Below are 7,137 nucleotides of genomic sequence, written 5' to 3' on the forward strand. Positions count from 1 at the left end.
GAAACCAGTTGTGACGGGAAGGTTCCAAAGCAGGCCCAACTGGAAAGAGGGACGACAGAGGGCGTCCGCAGCTTGGGGGGAAGGAGAAAGTTACGATAGCGAAAACCGAGAGGAGGACGAAGACTGCTGTCACTGCAGGGATGGAGGAGAATGGACTGAAGCGGTCCTCCGAGCAGGAGTTACCGACACCGGGAGAAAATGGACTCCTGAGGAAAGAGCGGAGAAGTGGAGGAGACGAAGGCAGGAGCTCTGCATGCGTTGTGGACGAAAGGAACATTGGGCAAAGGACTGCCCTAACCCAGAATCGTTAGAACGTCCAGCGGAGGATCAAGGGAGCTCAGAAAGAGCTTCCAAGGCCGATTCGACTCGGGAAAGAGGGACGGCCAACCAAGGGGGAGGTCGTAAGGACGATTCAACTCGTCCTTTAGAACGGATTCGCGCCGGGATCGTGGTGGAAGAACGGGAAGGAATGGACGACCTATGGAACGTCCACATCTTAGACTCACCAAAGGGAGGTGAGCAAGAACTGTTGAACGAAGTGGGAAATGGGCAGGGGGCTTCGAGGTAGATCAGGGCGAACTGCGAAGCCCCGCAACACCTTCGCCTACCACAATAAGAGCTGCACTCGCGGGGAGTCAGCCAGCTCGTCTCACATCCCGATCCTACAACTCCTTCATCATCCTTACACACTTTCCGTTCTCCGACCTCGATGAAGACAAAGAATATGCCACACTAGTGGATAGTGGAGCAACTAGATGCTTCATAGACAAAACTGTCGCTATGCGACACCCAGAAAATTTGGTTGACCTAACAAACAGTATCCCTTTGGAGCTGTTCAACGGGAAACCTACCTCCGCAGGATTGATAACTCAGACCTACACTGACCAGATCAGTTTTGCGGATGGAACAATTCACAAGGTGGAGTTCCTAGTAACTCGATTACACCCCACGGCTCCAATTGTGCTAGGATTGCCGTGGCTACGCATGCACAACCCAGTAATTGACTGGAAGGAACTTTGTCTGACATTCCAGGACCGAAATGTCCGAATCTCAGCAGCCCTTGCGTCGGAAATTGTCCAACCAGGCGCCGAGGGAGGTACAGAGGAGCCAGGAAGGGGGGTAAACGGCGAGGAAATACACGAAGGACCTCTCCAACCACCTCATGAAGCTCCTCAACAACCTCCTGAAGCTCCACAACCACCTCCAGAAGTTCCTCAACAAACTCCAGAAGCTCTTAGAGCTCCAAGGACGAGGGTGAAACTAGAGGAAGTAAAGGACGAAGAGTACGAAGCGAGTCAACCAGGTCCACACAAATTATTTCCCTCGGACAAAGATCTAGGGCCAGACGACCCAATCCTTATGGGAATCAACGAATGGTTAGCGTTCGCAAACGAAAGCACGGAAGAAGAGGTGGAGGAGATCCTCGAGGCTGGACGATCCACCATGGAGAAAGTAGCCCCGAATCCAGCAAAGGACTCAGAGGAGGCCTATCAAAAGTGGAAGAGTAGGGACACGGAACGATCCTCCTCCTGGCCGGGAGCTAAGCAAAAAGTCCGGTGGAGGAAGAAAAGGAGGGAACATGGACCTTATCCCGACCTCCCCACCTTAGACATCGAAAGCCTGAACATACCCAAGATTCCTTCAAGGTCTGGTCTGACTCCCAAGGGTTCAATACGGCGCAACAACTTCCGGAGAAAGCAGCTCATAGCGGGTACCCATGTGGTGGAACGAAAATCGGACCCAACTATACAAGGGAAACCCATCAGCTTAATAGGAGCTGCTGGGATGGATCGTCTACTGAGGGAGGGAACCCCAGCGTACTTCCTTCATATATCGCCGACGAAGGAGGAGTCCCCTACTGAAGAAATGCTCCGGGCAAGTGATAGCAGCGCCACAGAGGGAGTGCAGCAACCAAAGGATCCTGAGAGTGGGGACCCTAGTTCGGAACAAGGAGGGGTCGTCAAGGAGCTCGACAAAGAAGAGTCGAAGCGTCAGGAGACGGAGGAGTTAAAGAAATCCATTCCCGTCCAATACCAGGACTACCTGGACGTGTTCTCACCTGGAGAAGCAAGAACGCTACCTCCTCACCGACCCTACGATATCAAAATCGAGACAGAAGGGGATGCGATACCTCCCATAGGGAAGCTCTACAACATGTCCGAGAAGGAGCTGAAATCCCTCAAGGAGTACATCGATGAGATGTTAGGCAAGGGGTTCATACGATCCTCCAGCTCCCCTGCGGGAGCTCCTGTCTTGTTTGCCAAGAAAAAGGATGGTACCCTGCGACTCTGCGTGGACTATCGAGCTCTGAACAAGATTACGAAGAAGAATAGGTACCCTCTACCCCTGATAGGAACCTTAGTGGATCAACTACGGAAGGCGAAGATCTTCACAAAGATCGACCTCCGCGCAGGATACAACAACGTCAGGGTAGCCCAGGGACACGAGTGGAAGACTGCATTCCGAACTCGGTATGGGTCCTTCGAATACTTGGTAATGCCCTTTGGGCTAACGAATGCTCCCTCCGCGTTTCAATTCTTCATGAACGAGATCTTTCACGACATGGTGGACGTTTGCGTGGTAATTTACTTGGACGACATTCTGATCTACTCAGACGATGAAGCATCCCATGTCGGACACGTCAGGAAGGTCCTTGAACGACTACAGGCGAACCACCTCCATGCAAAGCCGGAAAAATGCGCGTTCCATGTCGACACCGTCGAGTACTTGGGGGTGATCATATCACCATTGGGAGTGTCCATGGACCCAGAGAAAGTGAAGGCAGTAATGGACTGGCCAAAACCAAGGACGGTGAAGGAACTCCAGGCGTTCCTCGGTTTCGCAAACTTCTATAGGAGGTTCATAGACAACTACTCGGGGATCACCAAGGTGTTCACGAAGCTCCTCCGAAAAGATTCAGTGTGGAACTGGACACCACAGTGTAGTAGTGCCTTCGAACTTCTGAAGTCAGCATTCTCCGAAGCCCCGGTTCTGGGACATTACAATCCGGACCTACCGGTAATCCTCGAATGCGATGCCTCCGACTTGGCTATAGCAGGGATCCTATCACAGCTGGATCCCGAAACGGGGGAGATACATCCTATTGCCTTCCATGCATGATCAATGATCTCCGCGGAACTAAACTACGACATATACGATAAGGAGCTCCTAGCTATCGTGGACTGCTTCAAACAATGGAGGGCGTACTGCGAAGGATCCCGACATCAGATCCAAGTATACTCAGACCATAACAATCTCCAGTACTTCACCACTACGAAGCAGTTAACAGCACGACAAGCCCGGTGGGCAGAGCTCCTTTCAGGATACGATTTTGTCATCAACTATCGTCCAGGGAGGTTGGGAGCCAAGCCAGACGCGCTCACCCGCAGATCAGACGTGTACCCGAAGAGGGGAGCTTCAAGGGACCAGGTCTTAGCAGGGAGGGAACGGGTACTCATACCTCCAGAACGACTGAACGCTACCATCCTTATGAATGAGGACCTCCTAGTGAATCGAGTAAGGGAAGCTCCAAAGGACACGACTATAATTGAAGCACTAAAAAGGATTGCACGCAACGAGGAGGAATCTTTCGTTTGGGAGGATGGGCTGATAAAGAGGGGAGGTCGTATATACGTCCCAGACGTTGGGACCCTACGAAGGGAGGTCCTACAGTCGTACCACGACCATAAACTAAGGGGACATCCGGGGGAGAAACGCACCAAGAAGCTCGTAAACCAGCTGTTTTTCTGGAAAGGACTGTCCAAAGACGTGAACTACTACGTGCGGAGCTGCCACTCGTGTCTGAGAGCCAAAGCCAGTCGCTCCAAACCTTACGGGAACCTCCGTCCGTTACCAATTGGTCAACGACCTTGGTCCTCAATCTCCCTAGATCACATCACCCAGCTCCCAGCCACTGCGGGACCAGAGAGATACGACGCCATCCTCGTAGTAGTCTGCCGACTCACCAAACAAGCCATATATGTTCCTTGTCATACGACGGATAAGGCGGAGGACTTTGCCAATCTATTCATCACATACGTCTTCTCAAAGCATGGGATGCCCTCCGACATAACTTCAGACCGGGGCTCCCTCTTTGTGTCCCAATTCTGGAGGGAGCTCTGTAGAGCATTAGGAATTGAGTCCCGACTATCCACTGCGTATCACCCACAGACAGATGGACAAACGGAACGAGTGAACCAATCCGTGGAAGCGTACCTCCGAATCTATTGCTCCTACGACCAAGACGACTGGGACCTCCTCCTACCAATGGCCGAATTCGTATACAACAATACCCCAAACACGACTACAGGTGTCTCACCATTCTTCGCCAACAAGGGTTATCATCCAAAGTTGTCCATTACGCTGGAACAGGTGCAGGGAGCGGAGGTCAATGAGTACGCTTCCAACCTCAAGGAGCTACATGCGTACCTCCAGGAACGAATTGGGGTAGCTAACAAGGCCTATGCGAAGTACGCGAACCAAAAACGCCAGGAGGCCCCGGACTGGAAGGAGGGTGATCAAGTCTGGCTAAACATGGAGAACGTCAGGACTAGACGGCCTATGAAGAAGCTAGACCACAAGTGGACAGGTCCCTATACAATCTTGTCGAAAGTAGGAAGTCATGCCTACCGACTGGACCTCCCTGGGGACCTCCACAAGATTCACAATGTGTTCCATGTCGACAGACTGAAACCTCACTTCCACGACAAATTCGAACGCCAGACCTCCCCGCCTCCCCCAATCTTCATAAAAGGGGAGACGGAGCATTTTGTCAAGGACATTCTTGACTCCAAACCCAAGAAAGGACGACCGGAGGAAGTGGAATACCTCGTAAAATGGGAAGGGTATAATGACGAGTTCAACTCCTGGGTAGGATGGGAAGGTATGGTGGGCTCGATCGAGCTCCTATGTAGCTGGCACAAACACCACCCGAGGAAACGCCAACCATCGCATCTGCAATGGGCTTCCTTGGAACGGGAAGCACGGGAAGATGAGGAGGAGGGACCGGGAAGGTAGAAGGGAGTAGAGGGGGGAACGAGAATAATGAAGACACGATGGGGACGACAACCCCACATTCATGACTAACTAACGATACATGCATCGGAAGGTTCACACGAGCTGAATGCACCATGATTTCAATCTCATTTGTTTCACACAATACGACGAAGGTTTTGATTACTCAACAAAAAACAAAAGATCAAGCAAGCATAATATTTAACAGAAGTACAAAAAGGGGAATAGGACTAAAACTACAAAAGGGATGCTACAACGACTCCTCCTTGACGATTCCCTGACCCACCGCCAACTCGGTACCTTCCATCGCCACATCAATCCTACTGGCATAAGCCTCCTCCGTCTCATACAACTCGTCATCATCACCAGTTAGATCGATGGATAGGCTGGCGACGGACCCGAAAAGGAGGGGCAGAACTGGGGAACGAGGAGGAGGAGAAGGGGAGGTCGGCGACTCCTGCTCCGACAGGAACAGGGGGACTGGAGGATGGGAACCACCAGGAGGAGAGGACACCTGGACAATCGGCGCTTCGAGGGACTGCTCGACGTTTGCCTCGACCGACAACTCGGGAACTGGCCCCGTTGACGACATGGGAACTGGGGGATCAGGAACAGGCAGCGGGGTATCGGTGATGTGGTGCATGTACTGCAACATTAATTGCTCCCAGTCCTGCGTCAACTGGTCGTCACTGGGGATCGCAGGAACTAGATCGTCCCACCGTCCAGCACCCCCTCGGTGGGGGAGAGCCGTTGACAAAGACAACATACGGCGATGAAGGGGAGGTTCCAACGAGTCGGGAGGGGGGCTAGTGAATCCGGCGTGTTGAGCAGCAGTCAGAAACGGACGATCACTGTCAAAACGGGAGTTCTCCAACATCAGGGTGTAAAGGCCCTCGTCTTGGTCGACAGCATTGTTAAAGAACCACTGGATGCTGCTAATGGACCGTATGTGGAGGTCCCCATGAACACCACGCGCCGTTTGCATATAATCCAAGGCCAGCCGGATGTTGTGCTCCATAACGTCGGGATCCTTGGTTTCCAGAGCACGACGAAGGAAGGCAATGACTGCTTCAATGATCGCACCAATGTAACGGTTGTGATGGTGAAGCACGGTGGCAGGATCAGAGCGATAGAGGCGGTGGGCGAGAGTAGCAACACGACGAAGGTCTGCCCGAACCTTGACGAGGTCCCCTTCGAGTTGTGAGAGAGGAGGGAGGACCACCTCGTAATAGCCCTCATCGGGATACTCTTTAATCATACGCTCGACGAAAGCAGCACGACCACGAGTGCGATGGACCTCCTCCTGAAGCTCCTCCAAACGAGCACGTTGGCGAGTCGAAAGGGCATTGCCCTCATCCGTAATACCGTGTTGATACAGCAGAGCAGTCGTCAACTCGGAAATCCTACGGGAGGAAGTGGAAAGCTTCCCCGTTGCGTCATCCCGATCCTTCTGGGTGATACGGAGTTCTTCCTCCACTTTTTGGAAACGCTCTAGAAGACTCTGTAATGGGAAGGTTAGACAAACGATAGAGTGAGGACTGCAGTCCTACAACTTACCTGGTCAGACGGTCCCGAAAGAGCCCTATCCAGGGCATTAAACTGGTCAATGATGCGACGATACTCCTCCTGGTGCTGGAGGAACTCCTGACTGGAGGACCTCAATTGCTCCACCTCCCGTTGTCGAGATTCGAGAGCATGCGAGGTGTCCCGAAGAGCAGAGGTCAGGGAGGAATTCTCCCGCTGTGAATCAGCAAGCTGAGTCTCCAGCAAACGAACCCGAGCAGCAAGACGTTGATTCTCAGCACGATAAGGGTGCGAAGCGGGATTGCGGGGTACCAGGGCAGGACGGAGAAGGGGAGGCATGGTCGAGGAGAGAAGATCCTGCCCTGTACCTTTTATGGGTGTTCGAGCAGGGGAGGAAGAACCGGCTTGCTGAACCAAACCAGGATGGACTTCCGCCGCATCCGCCAATCGAACCAAATCACTGGGACCCTGCATCGGCAGATCCCTGTGGAGTACCCCCATTAAGGAAGGGGAGGCAGGAGGGGGAACACCGTGTAACCGTGCCAAAGCCACAAGGTGTCTAAGTGCGGAAGACGAATGGGACAGTAGTGAAGTTATTAA

Source organism: Lentinula edodes (genome assembly GCF_021015755.1).
Source record: "Lentinula edodes strain Le(Bin) 0899 ss11 chromosome Unknown C8R40scaffold_94, whole genome shotgun sequence".
Classification (NCBI taxonomy): Eukaryota; Fungi; Basidiomycota; class Agaricomycetes; order Agaricales; family Omphalotaceae; genus Lentinula; species Lentinula edodes.